General features: G+C 48.1%; 1 protein-coding gene across 1 annotated transcript in view; it reads right to left on the bottom strand.

Annotated features, from left to right (window-relative positions):
* hpca (hippocalcin) overlaps positions 1–20,387 on the bottom strand; it is a 26,570-nt gene extending 6,183 nt beyond the window's left edge. Inside the window, exon 1 of the mRNA XM_023832178.2 lies at positions 20,009–20,387. The gene's annotated coding sequence lies outside the window, so the exon portion shown is untranslated. The remainder of the gene's footprint in view (positions 1–20,008) is intronic.

Raw genomic sequence — 20,387 nt, 5'->3', positions numbered from 1 at the left:
GGGTGCTACAGCAGCTGATACCCCTATGGCTGCGGGTGAGAGTCCCACCCTTGCTCTGTGTGTGTGTGTGTGGATTATGGTCATATTACATTTTGTGCACCAAATGTCCCCCACAATGCAATAAAAGCCAATCAAAAAAGTAAAAATCCCAAAAGTCCCATATTTTGTTTGGTTACTTATGGTTAAGGTTAGGGCTGGGTAGGGGTTAAGGTTGGGATTGTTGGGATTAGGGATTCTCCTATAGAAATGAATAGAGTCCCCACAAAGATATAACTGCAAACTTTTGTGTGTGTCTCGTATCCTGCATGCCCCCTGCCTTTGTGCCATGTGCTGCCTGGAATGAACCCCTGGGGAACCTGATTCTGTGGCATTAATTGAATTTACTCATTCACAAGACCGTATGTCATCCGCTGACATCTGTAGTGTAAGGTGACTTGTGCACTGGTGAGTTACCACAAATACTTGTGCGTGAAATAAAGTATCAAGGTGAACAAGTACTTGAGGCGGGACTGGAAACCTGAAAAGGGAAATCCCGCCCCAGTACAATCCCTTTTCATCTCCCATCCAAACATCCATCCATCCATCCATTCTACGTGTACTGCCATGCTGGATGATGACATCATCACCTCTGGCCTCTGCCTGGATTTCACTTTAGTTTTCTTACAAGATCCTTAGAAGGAGCTTGTTCCTGCCGATATGGAAGGTGACAGGACTGAGATGCCAAATTATCTAGTAGTTTGGACGATGTCTGCTTTCATCAGGCTGCTCCTGCCGAAGAATGTTCCGCGGCCCTTCAGCGTGTAGCCATGGTAACGCCCCATGGAGGTCTATCATCTCGACGGTTTATGGTCACCAATCCCGGGCCCAGATGTCTTTTCTGCATCCATCAACTACTGCTTGTGAGACGATCAGGGCTAAAGATCACAGGGGTGAGGCCACGCTGAGTTTTCACCAAGAGTTATGACGGCCGTTAAGCAGGACGGGGATGAAACCCCACCGCCCAAGAGAGAGGACAGGCTGGGCGGACAGAGAAGCATTACAGTGAAGCGTTACAGTGAAGCATTACAGTGAAGCGTTACAGTGAAGCGTTACATCCCGTCCTCTGCGCCGTGCCATATATTTCTGTACCTTGGAAAACAGATTGACAACTTACTGGATTTATATTCTGTGACATCACATTCAGCTCATAAGTATGTTTAATCACTTCTGTCTCGTTTTACCCAATGAAAAACAATATCAGGAACTTTATTTTCTCTTATGTTGTGTGTTGCAGCAGCCTTCTTTACAGCAGCAGTGAGTAATTACACTTTCAGTAATCAGCCAGTAACAATTACCCAATAAATTACAGCAACGAGCGTGTGTGTCCTTTTAATGTGAGGTAATTCAGGGCTTTGTTTACTCCTGTAAAGATTTTAGAGGGCACACAAAAGCCCCAGGCTCACAGGCTGCGTGAGACCTGCGTTAAACATCCCATGCGCTCCATGGCATCATGCAGATGCCGCGTCTCATTCAGGACCTGTCCCCCCCAAGAAATGGTGGCCATATTTCCAAGTCTTACTGCTTTAATGGCGCTGAATGAAATGCTTGAAATTGTAATGAGGAAGCCGGTTTCTGGGCTGTAATGAACTGCGCCTGCGAGTGCCGGCTAGAGGACGCGGCAGTTAGCGAATGATTTCTGCACTTCGCCAATTCTGCATGCTGCCTGCTTACGCATAATTTAAATCTGACAATGGGTATGTGGGGGGGGGTCCTCCAGTTCGAAGGTTTACATTCTTGTCTATTGTTGTCGTGTTTCTTACATTTTTTTCCAGCCTGAGCCAGAGACCACGTCCAGCTAGTGAAGTGGGGAAAAAAAAACATTAAAAAACATGGAGCTGCTTTGCTGTAATGTTTACAGCATCCCCGTCCCCCCCCACCTGCCCGCCCGCCCGCCACCTCCTCCACTGTGCCGTCACGCTCCCGGAGGTCTCGGCTCAGCGTGCTGCAGGCAGCACCAATTAGCTGCCATGGGGTGGGGGACATCGGGGGGGGGTTTCCGTACCACGGCACGGCAGGGTATCCTTCTGCCGGAGTGATGGTCCAGGGGAGGAAGCAGAAAGAGAAGCGCGGGAGGAGATGCAAATTAGAATGAGTGATAGAGTGAGGAAAGGAAAGACAATGGGAGGGTGAGAAGAAGGCAGGAGATGATGGACCAGGGCCGGCGGGGAAGACTGGCGTAGAACAGAGAGATATAAATGAACAGAGAGTGGAGAGACAGAGTGTAAGAGAGTGTGAAAGAAAGAGAGCGGCTCTGGAGGTGCGACGGCCCCCAGCTGGCATGCTGCTGGGGGGGGGGGGGGCACCGTGCGCCACACACCCCCCAGAACATCAGCATCTGAGAGAGATGGCGGCAGCTGACGGTAAATCTCCACGACGGCCAAAGCCACATGAATACAGAGCCGTGGCTCGTAGAGGACGGCGCCGATTCAGGAGCCAAACGCGGCCCAGCACAGACCGGGGGCCCACACCTGCTCCACGGCTGCGTTGGGTTTGCAAGCGGCTGCCTGGTTCACGGGAAGCGCTAAGCTACCTGATCAAAGTACAGGACAGGTCGGTAATGCACAGTGATGTTTTCTCTATCTTCAGCTCTTGCTGTACGAGCAACACGCTTAACAGGATTGGTGGGAATTATGTGGATGAACAACTTCACTATGATGTTATACTTTCATGGCTTTGTGGAGTCTGCCTGTTCTCCCTGTCTGCTGCAGTCCCAAGTGTCATCGGGGACTGTAAAGTGCCCCTAGTGTGCGAGTGTGCGAGTGTTCAGTGACGAATTGGGATCCAGGGTGTATAGAAGGGCACTAGGGGGATGCTAGAAGGGATGTTGTTCCACCCCAGGGGGCAAAATCTTACCTCTGACTCGTGTGATAAGCCCCAAAATGTGTTGGGCAGGACAGTAGGTTATTCCAGTAGGTGGCGTAATCATGCTCTTCACCATATAGGTGGTTTAAGGTCCCTGAAAGTCGATCTTGCTGTAATAGCCCCCATTATCTTGGTGATGCGGGGTGTGTGTGTGCCAAAGCACTCACCATATCATGTGTCTATGGCACTTAGTGAAGAAACGGTGACATCACCCCCCCCCCCCCGCCACCATCGTGATTACAGGCTGCTGAAAGGCAAGAGCGCCATGCTGAAAACTCGCCCTCACACCCAGGATAGCGGATGATGGCATCGATTCCCCCAACCCCTGCCCCCCCATCCTTCCCCATCATCCGTATTCATGAGGCCCTGATAATCAAAGCCGTGGCCTGCTGCCCCGCGATCCCGTGGAAACTCCCTCCGCAGTGCCGCCCTCTTCGGTTTCTCTCGGCCCTTTTTAGATCACAGCTCTCCTTGGTCTTAGGGAGAAACCCCCCCCCAACCTTAAAAAGTGCAGATTTGCTACTGGCAACACTCAACCCAACATCAACACTGCACATGCAAAGAACATCAAAGTACCTCGCCACCTTCAGGAAGATGCTCCTTCTCAAACACCACAGAAAGAAAGAACGAATGAAAGAAAGAACGAATGAATGAATGCCTTTATTGTCGTTGTACAAGGTACAACAAGATTGGGAGACTATCCTTAGTTTCTATCCGTATCTTTAGACTCTCCTCAGAAGCACAAAGCACAGGAACCCCCCCGCTTTCTGATTCTTAACGCTTCGGAAACGTCACGCCAAAGTTATGGTGGTATTCCTGCAAAGATGTCTCTGCTTCAGAACGGTGTGCCCACATCCAGGCTGGCATACTGCGAGTACCGGGCGGCTGCCCCGCTGGAAACACGCCCGCTCCGGGTTTTCGCAGAAGACATTATCTCAGGTCGGGCTCTGACCCAGATCGACGGGTAGCTAATTTTGCCGGGGGGGGGGGGGGCGGGGGGGGTCTCGGAAGACCGGAGAGAACGAACTAATCAACGCGGTAAAAATAAGAACAAGGCTGTGTCCTGGGTGAGTGAGCGTTCTGCGGTACGTCGGGAACAGCAGCTCATAATAGCAAGGATGGGCGACTTTTTTTAATCAAATAGTCCTCGTTTGGGACTGTTGGCAAGTTTTCCTTATTGCCAGTGAGAGGGATGCTGGAGATGGGGCAGCTTTGATCTGGCTCACAGGACAGCATCAGGCAGTGAAGAGCCAAGCTTATTGTGGACGTGGCTTTCTGCCCTGCAGCCACTAGGGGGAGCACAGTAACCTCACACCTCCAGGGCTGAGGGTTCGATTCACGCCGGCGTCTCACTGTGAGTGGAGATCGAATGTGATCCAGTTTCCTCCCACAACCTGAAAACATGCAGTTACATGAATCTCTGAATTACTCTGTGTGTTTGTGTGTGTGTTTCTGTGTGTGTGTGTGTGTGTGTGTGTGTGTGTGTCTTCAAGGAGACAGACAGATGGATAGATACTGTCTTGATCATAATATTTTTCGGATACCCATATCATGTATTTTACTGTAGGTCTACTAAAATAAGTACCTTGACCTCATTTATTTTATCGTAGTTTTACTAAAATAAACAGACATTCTAAGCTATGCCCACTGAGGTGACAGCACAGTAAATCCCAGTAAGGTACTTTGCTCAAGGGTTCTACAGCTGAGCTCTCTGCAGGACATCGAGCAGAAAGGCTTTTTTCATGTCGCAAGCGGAGGGCCACCATCCATTACACTGACTGCTGCCCTTAGCTTGACTTTTAGTCACCATTGCTGTCTCTAAATAGGTCAGAGAGAGAACAAGAACATGGGATAAGACCCCAGGCTGGGGGCCCAACATAACACCCACGCCGATCCTCACCCACTGTCCTTAAATACCCCCCCCCCCCCCTCTTCATAAAAAGGGGTAAACCCATGCTGGGTAAAAAGCTGCAAGGTCGGCATTTTTATGAAATATTCATTGCGTCAGAAAACAATAATGATAAAGCTGTATAGGTGTCAGGGGCGATTCTAGAATTTTTTTTAGGTGGGGGGGGGCATAAGAGGGCCATAATTTATACAGAGGGGCCAACCTTATCATTAGCCAATCATATGCTTTGAGTTGGTGAGTGACAGGTGCTGGGGCAATCCCATGGCCAACTGGCTTTCGGCTGGGGCCGGTACCCCTTTGGCCCCACCCCTGTATATACCCCTGTAAATGCCCTTGATTGGCGTGCGAACTAAATGAGCCATGTTTAATTTAATTTCCATTACAGGGTGTCTGACGACAGCAGGCATGGTCCAATGAGAGGCCTTCTGGGGGGGTAACATCCTGCCAGCCTCTCCCACGCCACCCACCAGTAGCCCAGAGAAGATACCATTCAATCACACCCCGCTGCAGGCTGGACAAACACCTATGGACAGTCAGTAATCAGCAGAGAAGAAAACCGAATGGATCTTAGGTAGATTGTTCCAGAAAGCGGCAGTGAACAGACTGCCGTCACGGTGAAGCCGCGCATGACGGCTGAACCCCCCCCTGCCAGGATTTGCCTCTGCTAATGGTCACACGGCAAGCTGGGGGCCAATTAAAGTGATTTTATCATCAAAAGCTTTCACACGGATAAAACTTCTTAGCAGATAATTATAGTGCACAGTGGCATACGAAGTGTAGAGTTTTACATTGAGTAAGTGGACGTTATTTTTAATCACACCAGACAGATTTTTCCAGAACAAAGTCATTTTATGGCCTTGATCAAGGGCCACAACGACATGCAGCAACCTTGACGCCTCCTATCAGAATGAGACGCTCTAAGTCTGGTGTCAGACGTACGAATCCCTCAGGAACAGCTTTCATTTTGGTTTTCACTCCCGGTTAGTGATCTATTTATTTCTGGGGTCGAGTTCTGAGCTGCCAAATATTTGATGGTAGACTGGAAATTAGCCAAGCTTGTGGCCAACAAGGAACAGGCTCTCAACTCAAATAGAGCAAACTTCTTTCAGTCCACGAACCAGTCCAAAGAGCATGGGGGGAATGTGGTGTTGTGTGGCTCTGCACCTGTGATTGGAAGGTTGTCGGTTCGAATCCCACCCTCAGCAAAATAACCACGTGCATGCTGGGTGCTTGAGCATGGCCCCTAACACTCCAACCCAAAAGTTTTCCTCTTAACCATATATATGTGCATGTGTCTCATAGGAGAGAAAGATGGGATATGCAAAAAGTAAAGTTTCAATGTACTTGCGCAGATGGCAAATAAATCATAAATAATAAATCATTTCATTGCAAGACAGCCCAACTAAGCTGCACAGAGGATTTATGTGCTTGTGAGAAATGTAATTATATATGACAAATCCCCTTTAAAAGCAGAGACGTTGACACATCGATGTCGTCAAAATGTAAATGAATATCTGTCAGTCTGTAATTAAACACCATAAAGATATCCTTGATTCACCATTGTGCCTGATGACAACTTTTAACATTTGTGCATCTTACATACAATGTTGAAGTACGGAAAAATTCAGATTCATCTAATTTATACTGCCTATATCGCTACAAAATTGTATAAATCAGCAAATGGCATAATGATGTAATATATCTCATTGTCTGTAGGGAAGGACCCTCAGAGATAGTAATAAACATATAAGTTAAGTGTCACCCCCTGACCCGCAGAAAGAAATAAAATCCTTAAAGTATACTTGCCTTCAAATTTGGCTGTGATTTAAATAAAACATATTTCAAGCAAGTCATCATGATCATGCCAATTCAGGAAAGGGCTGATTCTCAACACTGGTGAAGGGGGTAAACAAAATGGATCCATCCATCTTCCAAGCGTTTATCCTGGTCAGGGTCAGGGGGCTTGGACCCCAGGCAGTACTTGGTGGCATCGCTGGATCCCACCCTGGACAGGAGGCCATCAAGCATATGAGAAATGAAGCTACTTATGTTGTGTTGTGATAGCAGTACAACTATCATACACCATAAGGTCAAGGGTACTGGGACACCTCACCATTACACCTACATCCCATCAATATGGAGCCCCCCCACCCCTTTTTGCAGGTATGACAGTTGGCACTCTTTTGGGAAGGCTTTCCACATTCTAGCTCATCCCAAAGGTGTTCGATGGGGTTGAGGTCAGAGTTCTGTGCAGGCCAGTCAAGTTTTTCCACACCAAACTCACCCAACCATGTCTTTATGGGCCTTGCTTTGTGCACTGGGGCACAGTCATGCTGGAACTGAAAAGGGCCTTACCCAAACTGATCCCACAAAGTTGGAAGCATAGAATTGTCTCGGTATGCTGAAGCATTAAGATTTCCCTTCACTGGAAGTAAGGGGCCCAACCCCTGAAAAACAACCCCACGCCATTATCTAAACTTTACAGTTGGCACAATGCAGTCAGGCAGGTAGCGTTCTCCTGGCATCCCCCAAACCCTGGCTCATCCATCAGACTGCCAGACTGAGAAGCGTGGTTCATCACTCCGCAGAACACGTTTCCACTGCTCCAGAGTCCAGTGGCTGCGAGCTTTACACCACTCCCCCTGGAACTTGGCATTGCGCTTGGTGGTGTAACGCTTGCATGCAGCTGTTCAGCCGTGGAGGCCCGTTCCATGAAGCTCCCCATGCACAGATTTTGTGCTGTGGTTCATGCCAGAGGAAGTTTGGAACTCTGCAGTTACTGAGTCAAATTTTACACACTCATCGATCCCGCTCTGTTACTCTACGTGACCTGCAACTTCGCGGCTGAGTTTATGTCGTTTTTAAACGCTGCCACTTTGCGATAATAACACTTACAGTCGACCGTGGAATATCTAGCAAGGAAGAAAATTTCACAAACCGACTTACCGCAGAGGTGGTATCCTATGTCAGTACCCTGCCTGAATTCACTGAGCTCTTCAGAATGACCCATTCTGTCACTAATGTCTGTAAACCTGCCTGCATGGCTACTTGCTTCATTTTATACATATACAGCAATGGCTCTAAATGAAACACCTGAATTCAGTGATTAACAGGCGTGTCCTAATACGTGTATCCACAGTGTATATCGTATGATATATGTAGAATTTGCAACATGGCACCACTGTGAGTAATAAGTCCCCACGAGGGGAAATTCACTTTTATGAAAATTTGTGACTGCAATCAAAAAACTAAAAATGCCAAATGTCATGTATTTTGTTTTAGTGCTTATAGTTAAGGTTAGGACTGGGTAATGGTTGAGGGTGTCATTGCTGGGATTAGGGTTATGCCCACAGAATTGAATGGACTGTCTCCACAAAGATAAGAATACAAGCATGCATATTTAGGCGCGCGCGTGTGTGTGTGCGTGCAGGCGTGTGTGTGTGTACTCCCAGACAGATGAGTGTCTCTGTCTGCATTTGGCCCCGAAACGACTGGGACAGACTCCAGGTCACACCCTTGACCCTGTACCAGATAAGTGTCTGGAAAATAAATGGAACTGTTCTTCAAAGTCACAGATCAGCCTGAACAAAGCACAGATGTAACAAAAAATTATGATAATAATAATAACAGACTGGGAATAAAAACCTACCTCTCCATGATAGACTATTACGGCTGCTTAGTACGAACGCAAATCCCTGACGCGATGCTATGGCGACACATTAATCTTTAATTCTCCATTCCAGTTAAATGATCTAATTAAGACTCATGGAGAAGCCTGCATACGTTAATCATGCCTCCAAAATTAGGTGTCCATCGCAGAGACAGTTTGACGTCAGACCGTTATGGGAGACACGATGTGCCGATCCCAAGTGTGTCTTGGATCACCCTTCAGAGAATTGCGACCCCTACAGGTGGGGCAAAGACGACCACAGTGCCAGGTATCCAAAGTGCTGCATGTAGAGAGTAATACTAAACTTTCCTGATCGTTTACAAATCTTATTGCTTTTTCCCTCAAAAGGCACATATTGATTGTCTTTTTCCCAGAATAGATTTTGATGTGACGCTCTTTTGCATCTGTATGATGGCTCTGGGTTTACATTTACATCTCTGTTCTCGGCTTTCAAATCAAGACACAATTCTGCTGATGAGGTAATATCCATTTATGTAATGGGGCAGCTTTCCAGTGCATTCTGGGAAAGAGGATGCCCACAGCAAGTGCATCGCATACAGTAGCTCCTCTGTGACTGCAGCAGTGCGTCAGTAATGCAAACCGGCATGGGTCGTGTTCCATCGCAGGTGAGCAAGTGGCACTGCCGCCATGACCCGTCTGTCCTCATCCGAGAAGGACGTGTTCACTTAAGACCACCCCCCCCCCCCCCCCACTATGCGACCCACATAAAAAGGGCGACCGACGGAACGAACGCAGGCAATTACGGCATGATGACACTAAACACCTGCTCTCCTGTAGACCAGTATTTCAGTTAGGTGAGGAATCTGACTGCAGTGGTGACACCAGCTGGGGGAACATCTCTGAGCTGACACCCCCCCCCCCCCCCAAAGGGTCCCCACCCCCCCCAAAAGGAATGAAGTCAAACAAACAGAAATACACACAAATCTTCTCAAACTGCCATATTCTGTTCAAAATAAGCATAATGATTGGAACCATGGAGAACACGATCTTAGTTTCACTATTTAATTCTCTCATGTTCATTGGATAGTTGTTTTCTACCCTTGGACATTTTGTTTGAGACAGGAATTTATTCCAGCTTCCACACAAGAGTAAGAAGAGGACCTTCTCTCTCTCATCCTATGGCATAACATGCCCCCAAATGCCCATAGCCCAACGTGTGAGCCCTGCGTCTCCATGGTAACACCTGCTCCTCTAGCACCATGTCAGGACATCTATGGATGCGAGGACTTCCGGCATCAGGAGTTCAGGGTCCCATAAAGATCTACTTCCCCTCCTCTGAAGGAGAACCTCTTCCATCTCTGCTGTTCTCCTTCAGCTCCTCGTGCTGTCCTCCCTGTAACCCCACTCGCTTCCAGGGCCCACTTCACCCTCACCGCCTTTGTCTTTCCTAGCCACGCCCCCTTCCCGCCTCCTCTAGTTGTCGCTGTATCATTTCCTCCTGCCCCGCCTCCCATTCTGCGGGATCCTGTCATATCAGTGTCACATGACCTGTACTGTCCTCTAAGGACACAAAACTGTAAACAATCTCCAGTGCTCTCGCCTTTGGATCCTGTGTTACTGGGCCGATGTGCACATTTCCCCATCTTTCTACTCCCACTGCCACATCCTGGCCTCTCGATGCCTGAACCCTAATCTAAAAGCGCTATATCTTCATTTAGCCCACGTACTAAATATTGGAGCCGTGTTAAATAATCCATTTGTCATCATAATTAACGCTACGAGCACAGTAACGTTACAGTGGCGCACACATGACGCATGGATAAGCGCGTCTGCTAAATGGTAACATGCTAATGAGCGTTATCGCGGGGTGACAGGAAGGTCACCTGGGTGACAGGAAGGTCACCTGGGTGACAGGAAGGTCACCTGAGTGACATCAGCCCAGCAGGTCACAGCACAGCCAGTAGCTCCTTGAGATGGGAGCTGGTTTCACCTTCATTCTCAGTGGGCAGCTCAGGACCCTGCTGGCCTAGAGACCACAGCATCCTGTGTCCCGCTCAGGCCTCGGCCATACGGCACACACACACACACACACACACACACACACACACACACACACACACACACACAGAGGGGCACTAACCAACACACACACACACGTACACAGGGGACAATCTAACACAGGCACAGCCAGAGGCACAAAAGTCTCACACAAACTCCACACAGCTCGGCTCTGGCTACTGACCAATATCATGTTTGTTTATAGGCAATGGCTATTTTTGTCTCTATGGTAGTAAAACAGTTTTTCACAGGTGTTTACACACAAACAGCAAAACAAAAACAGCAAAAATAAAAATAAAAATTAAAAAAAAAACACAAAAAAGTCAAACGCCTTCGGGAACGTTCAGCGGTCAAGCTAACGAATCCCACACAGCTATCTGCTCTTCGCAACGATCGATCCTGATCAGGCCATTTCACATTACAGTAGGTGACAGTCCAGGCCGAACATCACGGCACAAACGCTCACTTCAGCTTTGGAAGAATCCAGCACTTTCTCTGTGCCGGAAAACCACTCATCCTCGAGGTGATAAACAGTGGGTATATGGAGCCACGGGACAGACTGATTAAAAAAGAAACAAGACAATTTCAAAAAAGTAGAGCGAGATACAAAGTCCCTGACTGCTTGAGACCAGCAGCAGCAGAAGCAGCCCTGACGCTACCATTGGTTAAAAACTTTTATTTTTGACCTTTGACCCATACTACCACATTACTGTGGAGACTTGGTCTACTATCGCTGACAGCTGATAGCCTCTGCCCAGATATCAGCCAGCAGAACCACCATCCCCAGATAAAATCACACTACCAGGCTGAGATCAGTGCATTTATTACAGCTAATCAAACACCCATTTCCACCATAAATGTACAGACTTTCCCTTCAGAGATTCGGTTTTTAAGTATGCAGAAGAAGCGAGGAGGTGTTTCTTCATTAAATACACACTTGCTCAAGTTATTTAGAACCCAGCTAACGCTTTCCTGTAATGTCGTGACGTTAACGCAGGCCTCTACCAATCTGAGACAGGTTGCCTTCATCCTGAATCTGCTCCATGTTTGCAATGCAGGATCAGCCAGCTGCATCTCCAGGGTGTGGATTAAAGCAGCTCACGCCCAGAGGCGCATTAACCTGGTCAGAAGCTCCTGAAACTGGGGCCTCTTCAGTTTGGTTCTATATACTGGGTTGGGATGGCTTTGACTTTCACACCTGGGTTCCGTTACAGGGCACACCTGTTCACCTGCCAAAAGGCAAAGAGCATCTCCGAGAATCAAACTCGACAATCGACTGGTGGCGACACTCGATCGGACGTAGTGGCGCTGTCCGTCTGGATTTCAGAGGCTAAGATGGCCGCCGGGGAGGGTCCAGATGGAGATTTAATTATCGGAGACGGGAAATGTCTGCACAGACGTGTTACGCACTGGCTGCCTGAGAGTGTGGAACGATCTGGCAACTGTGATCCCCCATTGTGACGAACGGCGTCCAAAGTGGAGCTGTTGAATATGTATGTTAGTTTAATGGCCTCCATGACGACTGCATTCCATCTCAGGCTTCATCCTACTAATTCACAGGCCGCGTAGAGCCCAGGCTGCCCAGTGTCGGTACCGAAAAAAAGTTGACAGGCAGGCCTAAGATTTTCATGGGTGGGGCACCAGTGGCATGACTGGGAGGCCATCCTAGGGTGGGGAGAGGGGCAGTAAAAACTGGCCAGTTGTTGAAATTAATGGGCCTGCCACCTCTCCCCCCGCCCCCTTATGGCACTACCTCTGCCATTTCCTGGACATCACTCTGAACCGATCTTATTTGGCCATTCAATCAAACATCGCAGACGGAACAAACAGTAAAAAGCTTGCAGGTGCCCAGGTATCTTAACAACACATCAGCGGACCAGCTGGCTGTCTGATCTGAATTGGTGCTTCGAAGCTCGTACCCTGATCCTCTGACCTATCATGACCCAGATTTCTAATCCATACGACAGAGCGAGTAAGGCAGGCCTACGGCGGTCACCAACCCCCCCCCCCGTCGCAAAACGCTCTCCTTGATTCCAACACAGCTGCCCTCATCAAGCGCCACCCAAACTGTTTATAAACTGTATATTATTAAGGCACCAGCTGTTCGGGGGACTCTGATCAGCCGTATAAAAAAGTGCATCATTAACCTCACCGCAAGCAGGCATCTCATACCCACATAGCCTGATCAAAGCACTAGTTAGTAAACTCCTAAGCTCACTCCTACTCTCCCTCTTACATTTGAGTTAAAAGCCTCAGAGTTAATCAGCCAGTAGGGGGCAGTGCTGAGGAGGTGGGATTAAAGGCTCCACTACCTGCTGGACAGCTTGTGTTCGTGTCTTTAATTGCTTGCCAGGCACTTGTGAAAACGTGCCCGTTTATAAACGTGTGAGCGATTCCAGTGAAGGAGAGCCGTCTCCTACCAGGGGAAGCTGCACGTTTTCAATTAGGCGGCTCCAATTACTGACAACGAGGATTCAGAGAGTCACACGGGGCAGACCATACATCTCCACTCTATTAGTGTAGGATGTGGGGGGGGGGCAGGAGACAGGAGCACTCAATTCTGCTGCACCGTATGCCAGATTAATAAAGCGTGCAAAGTTTTCTTTCCTGGTCCCTCCACCCAATAAATGCCCCAAGGGGGCAGATCCCTGCAAGGGCAAGATGGCCAATTGTCTGTGGCGCCATCTTCCGAGTGGGTCAACATTTTTTTTTCCTGTTGCCACGGATATTTTTTTCCCCAAACTTATACTGCAACTCTCTCTTGTTTTTAATCCCACCCATCTTTACCCCCACATCATGCAACGTCACGTAACCCCCCCCCCGCCCCATTACACGCCATCCTGCCCAAAGCTCTTCCCCCCAGTATCCTTCCGGCACTTTCCGAGACAGAAGAACGCGGCAGTGCTGCTCTCATCAGCATCCTTGCCCCTCCCCGACCCTGGAGCGAATTGCTGAGCAGACAGCGGTTCCTGTGGTTCTGAATGGAGCGGCCCCAGCCCAGAACCCCAGGGCGCCATCCAGACGAGGCGTGCCACCGGTAACTGACCCCCCTCCACCAATAATTCAGAGACTATAAAGGCACGATTCTGCTGAGTCAGAGTCAGGTGGGGGTGGAGACTGCACAGCTGCTGACTTGGCAAGGTGCTGATCTGTCCGATCCTTTAAATGGTTGCGGTCTGGCTCCCGCAGGTTCCACACTGACGTCCCTTCTCGTGCCGTGACCTGTCTGCAGCTCCGTTTCACCCATAGATCTCAATAAAAAGCATAAAGTTCATACTTCTTCTTTCTGACACCTGGTCAACCCTCCTCAGAGTATTGCATGTATACTTTAATACCAGTAGTGGGCGATGTGGAGCGGTGGTGGGAACCGGGGAATTTTTCATCTCTCAGTGAAGAAGCGAGACCTAGGAGAGAAGCGCCTGGAATTTCACCCAATTTCTATCGTGAAAATGGAAAAATCTATGACATCATCACCCAGGTCACATGACACAGCATCATATGGATCTTGAGAAACTGCTGCATACCTGAAGGGAACCACCCCCAAGCACTAACTACAATATTTCAGGATGGGTGGAAAAGAGGGGAAAATTATCACCGTTGTGGCAAAACGGAACCCATTTTTGCTGCTAAATGGTGGAAGACAGTACATTTAATTTCACCCCTGACAGTCATGAGCACTTCTTTTTATTACTTACAGCAAACCTTCCCATCTTTCAACTGCTAATTTAGTCATGTTCCACACTATGACAGATACCTCCTGCTCTTGCAAAAACGTCTCACTGATAATCTGATAACAACGTTATGTTAATGAATTGCGTTGACTGTCCCTGTGAGCTTGCCTGTGTCGATCCTGCAGCCAGCGGAGCAGTCCGGTGTGGAAGTCGCTCCATTGTCGCTCAGTCTAATCGCGAGACCCATCCGACACTTATGGGCGCTCAGCCCTCAGTAGGCTTTTCATTTTCAATCTAAAGAAATATAGGATGTCACCCCCCAACAATAAAATTTGTATGATATTTGTACAAAAACATGCAAAGGATCACTAAATGCATCTGAATGATCTGTGACGGGCTGACGCTCCGTCCTGGGTTATTCCCAGCTTTGCATGTGGAGCTTCCGAGGTAGGCTGCAGACCCCCTCAACCCTGCAAAGGACAAGCGGGCATGGAAGATGGATGGACGGATTTGAATAATTTTTATGGTGAACTGATACAAGCAGTTGGGTAGCTGAAACCGCCTTAAATTGGGTCTATGTGCCTTCTGGTGCTCTGAACCAAGTTGCCCTCTTCCAAGGCCTACAGAGTGAGGCGAGTTATGAACACCTCTTCAGAATTTGGGACTATGACCTCAATCTGCAAATTCCTCAAGGACTGTTTGGCATTGGACTTGCAAGGTCCGGAATGTTGACATTAAGGAGGAACCCCTGCAGTGGATAACGGCCTTCCATTGACGAGCTATAAGCTGTCAAAAGCCAAACGTCATGTCAAAAAAACATCTGACCGTGAAGATTAAATATTATGACCAAATAAGGGCAAAGCATCCAGCTTGTGACTCTGTGGAGAAAATTGGGCCACACCGACACTCAAAAGTCTTGGCTCTATTTCGAAAGTATGCGTAGTTCATACATGAGCATACACATTCCTGTCTATGGCGCCTCGCAAATTCCAGGGCACAAAAATTGAGCCCCAATCCAGAGGTCAATTGTGTATTTGTCGGATTATCATGGGACTCGAGGCAGCGCCTTCAGATCCGCACTGTCCCCATCAAATCCATTCTTAGGCCTCCTCTGTGCTTGCAAGGCATCCAAAGGTCTGCCTGACCATCTCATTTGCGGTGTCACAATAAAGATTATTGCCGTCAAAGAGAAGGCGTGTTTATAAATGGCAGTGGCTAGAATTTCATCTGTTGTGAAACGAAAGGTATAAATTCTTCTATTCGGACTCAATTAGGCAGCAAGTGCTACAGCGACGCCTGGCAGAGAGAAACGGCGTTCCAGAGAGCCTGGAATGTCAGCGCTCACGTTCCTGCAGGTAATACATTACAGCTTTATGGGTTTTTCTGAGAGCTATCTCCGTGGGCATCTGGGCATTGTTTATATTAATGGAATCCCGCTCCGGCAATACTTTGGGGGGGGGGGGGGGTCCTCGTTCAAATCTGTATCTCATTACTCCTCTCCGTGTTCCCCCTGCTCCACATACGTAACGGAAGCATTGAGGCCCAAGACTCGGGGACGATGTCCGAAACGCACGGCGCCGGTCCCACCTGCGGCAGATGGCCGGTGTAAAGTAGGCCAGCCAGGTCACGGGTCACATCTTTATTGTTTCTCATCCATGATGAATATTTTCAATCAGTTAAATGCTGTACGAAGCACTTTCCCATCATGCTATTACACTGCCACAGTGCACAGACTTCATTACTGGTAAAATACAAAATGCAAAAGGTAAAGCAAGATATTCCTCAGTAAATGGAATCGAATGGGGATACTGAACTGTGTCCCCCTGAGGTCCAAATTCCAGTAACACCGACTCCAGACCCAGTGTGTGTGTGTGTGTGTGTGGGGGGGGGGGGGGGGGGGAGGGTTCCAACAGTAAAATTTACTGGTGGTGGGGGAATAGAAGACATAATTTGCAGAGTCTGAATTAAATTGTTTTTGGTTTTAAACCCCTGAGCTCTCCTGCACTATGAGGATAGCAGCACACACAGAAGATCACACACACACAGACACACAGACACATACACACACAACACACACACACACACACACACACGTACGGCGGAAATGAGCAAGTCTCCAAGGAAAGGCTGCATTATTTCATGTGACACCCCTCTATGACGTCAGCGTGTCCCTTAATCATCAGCCTACCAGCTGCCCTGTGCTGGGGTTCACTGACAGCGCGGGACGTAAAAGCAGAGAACACCTCAGAGAGGTCACCTGACTCCAGAGAGGCGTCACAGTGACAGGAGAGTGTCACCGCTGCTCCGAGGGAGGGAAAGAGCATGATCAGGGTGTCCAGGCCGGACAGGACCAAAGGTGCATCCTAGCTTAGCGCTGAAGCTAATGGCACATAACCAAGATGAAGACAGGGAACAGCGCTGGACCTAATGACATTCCCTGTAACACTGCTGACATAGCCCCTGGTTTGTGGACAAGACGTAACCATCAGAGGGAAAAAATGTAAAAATATTGTTCATTATTAAGTTTTAGAACGTTTTGAAAAATTCACATCTTGAAACAGGCTCACTATTCCACGGTGTGTCATATCCCGGGGTGCATTTCTGGAGTGTGTCGATGTTCACTGACGCGCACATTCTCTCACAGCCATCACGACACTGCTCCTTCCTTCATAAATCCCCCCCACCAAAGAGAAAATTAGAATCAGCCACAAGGCAAAGCTCAGGGGAGAAACTCAATGCTTGTTAAAGACAGGAAGTAGGAAGAGAAGCGTGGACTATTCATGTAGCGAGACACAGTGAGGCCTTTGTGGGTCATGAGGGGGGGCACCTCCGGCTGCAGGGGCTCCCTGGGAAATCTGCCAGGCAGACCGGCACTGCTGGGGGGGGAGTGAGACTCACCCAGTCTTCTGAGTAAAGCCACAAGCTCCTGTGCCCTCAAGATGGGACAGTCTCAGTGGTGAGCAGTGTAACTTGGTCATGTGACCAAAAAGCTGTCATATTCAAGTAATGAGAGGGGCTCAACCTCATAGCAGACCCTGAGCTGTGCTTCTAACTGTGTGTGCAATGTAAATACATATCTAATGACCAGTTACATATATATATATACACACAAAGCTTGCAATCTAAATATCCAATAAAAATTCAGGGGACCCCTGGTGCCCAAAATAAAGTAGAAAGACACTGAAGTACCAAAGACAAGCCAAGTATGTATTTTCACACGGCTTGGCTTTAGTGCCATCGACACAACGTGCATTTCAAAGAACTACAGGAGCGGAGAGTCGCAAATATTAAAGACAATACGGCCATTTTAGCCGGCTCGGTCACGTTATGTGAATCAATCACTACAGCTTGGGCAGTAATGAAACAAAAAGCCCCAGCAGAATGTAGACTGACCAATAAAAGCCTTTCTTTTATTTCATCACTGTTCCGAAATGGACACAGCGCCATCCGTGTACTGAACGGGAATGAGCCCCTTATGTCTAATGACCGCAGGAGGCCAGCTGTCAACTTGGGGACACCAGTGAGCCAAAAAACAGAAGGGTCTGAGATCACAAAGGTCAACAATAGCTTGATGGAGATGACGACAAAGGCCACTGAAACGCAGCTGAAGAGACGCACTGCATGCACTGCATAAGGTGTCACGGCCAGTGGAACGCAGCTCGCCACTCATCATAACAGTGCGATAAAACACTGCCAGAGAGAAACTTCTCGTTCTCACTCGGTTTTTTTTTCCCTGCTGCTCCTAAATTTTCGTTACCATGGAACGAAAAAAAGCTTAATTCATAGCCCTTCATATATTGCAACAGTTAACAGTTGTAAGTGAATCTGTCCCGCAGATGCAGCCATTTCATTCCGTAGGGTGTTTCTCGTGGACTGAGATCCCAGACGTGCACGGAAATCCAATGGCTGAATATGGCTAAGAAGGAAATTCCCACAGTGAACCACAAGCAGCCACACCACCGATAATTATCTCCGGGTCACCCACGCCCCCCCCCCCCCCGTCTCATGCTGACCTGTCCTGGACATTCATACAGAGCTCCCAGTACGGGTAGCCTGAGTGCAGTGCTGATTTTCTCGGGGAAGCCTTCACGGGAACAACCCAACTCTCACCACCCAAAAGCAAAGGTCGGCCAACCGAAACGTGACACCGGAGTTGGTGAGGACGACGATGGCTCTGACGGTGCAGGTCTCAGCTCAGAGTGACATCTGACAGAATCGCAGCATCTGACAGAATCGCCGCGGCCCATCTGAGGTCTTTCCTGTCAACAGGTTTTGGCCCCAAAAAAGGTAACCGGAGATGAGGACTAAAACGTGCCCTTCTTGTCTACAGGATGGGGGGTGACGAGGGAGGCTGGGAATTGGAAATGTCCTCAAGCTTTCCATGCAGGTATAGATCTTCGTATCAGGGTCAAAGCTTCCCTTTACTTCCTTTTTAGAGAGGGCCATTTAATATCAGTGTACACCAGTACTCAACATACTGTAAAATAAAAGCCTTTTACAAACACCCAGATAAAACATGAACTATTACTTTTCATTTATGCATATAGGTGTAGAGACGAATCGTCGCATTTCAAAATAAACAAATATAGTTCAAGGCAATCTGCTTACACATATTCAAATTGTTAAACATAAACACGTTTTAATGTACTTTGTGTGCCAAAAGGTTTGTAACCGCAAAATTAAATTTGTGTCATTTGAAATTAAATTTTATGTGAAAGCCTATAGATGGTAATTAAATGGTACGTGTTGTATATTTGTATATTTATTTGAACATTCATTTGTAATATTATCTGCTTTATACCTGAACAGTATTATATATTTTCCGATGGAGAAATATATGATGCCGTCAACCAGTTAGTGAAATGTCTATAAATCCTATCTCTCATGGTATTGAAGCAGACCGTTAAGTACTTTGGACTATACGGCGAGCATCGATAAAATGATAAATCTACTATTTAAGATCCGCTCATAAACAATGAACCCCATCAAGTTTAGTAGATGAAGAGATGAAGCGGTGCCACAACATAGCAGGACCCCACGATCAGAAGCAAAAGTGTCGTAGTGAGCGGTGTTTCCCAAGATAAGCCCCGTCTCTTATTGTTCATGCATTTCTGGATCTGTTCATGCCTGAAATATTGCCGTGCAGCGGATAAACTGCCGATCGAGATAACGCACCGTTTCGCATAATTGAATAAACTCTCAATCGCAGACTACAGCGCAAAACAATAAAGTTGAGGCTGACAAGACCGCCGGCGCTTACCGGGAGCACCGTCGGCTTCCTGCGATAAGCTTTTCAACAATAGCCCTGCATCCCAGATGGGAAAGAAATCAGGATCACAATTCCCTGCACATGCGTGCGGTAATGTTTCTGCCCCGTTAACAGCTCGGCATTTAATATTCCTCTACCCTGGATCGCAATCAGCTTCCAGTTGTTTTTTTTTTTTTGGGTCACTGGAAAATGATCATTAAAAAAATACATACAAATAAAAAATAATCCGCACCAAAAAAATGAGAAATGAAAGCAAAACTGCATTCACAGGCGACGCATTAACAAAGGGGACAGGACTGAATGATGATAACCAAGCTATTCATTGCGGAATGACAATTCAGGAATACACACGATGCAATTCAAAATAAGATACATATATGTATATGATATTTGTTCAGCCTGTGAATGCGTGGTCTAGGGGAGCGATATGAAAATGCACATAAATGCGTTACCCATCTAAAAGCACGGGAAGTCCGCCGCACTTATAAAGAATAGATTTTAACTACTGAATAGACATATAAATATTTCACACCGACTGATGGCCGTGATATTGCGCGATCCATCCCTACCTTGTGCAACTAAATGCGGCTCCCTGTCGGCGTGCAGGCGCGCGTGCGAGTGAGAGGCTGCAGCCGCGCGGAGGATCCTCCCGGAGTGGCTAGCGGCGCCGCTGCGCTCCGCAGACCATGTTACCGTCGAGTGCCCCGCGGGACTACCAGGCTCGGTGCGCGGCTCCACGGGGCTCACACGATCCTGATCGGCAAGGTGAGCCGGGAGGACGGATTTAAGACGGTGGGGAGGGTGCAGCTTGGATTACGTGCTGCTGCGACGATGTTGCTGAGCTGGTTGGCATGCGGCGAGTAAACGCTAACGTGCTTCCTCTGACCACCCCCCCAGGGCCATGCGGCGTCCGAGGCAGTGCATCCATGCAATTCACTCTCTAGATGC

The sequence above is a fragment of the Paramormyrops kingsleyae genome, chromosome 23 (assembly GCF_048594095.1).
Source record: "Paramormyrops kingsleyae isolate MSU_618 chromosome 23, PKINGS_0.4, whole genome shotgun sequence".
NCBI lineage: Eukaryota > Metazoa > Chordata > Actinopteri > Osteoglossiformes > Mormyridae > Paramormyrops > Paramormyrops kingsleyae.
Note: the sequence above shows the minus strand (reverse complement) of the source record. Positions and strands in the feature narration are given on the sequence as shown.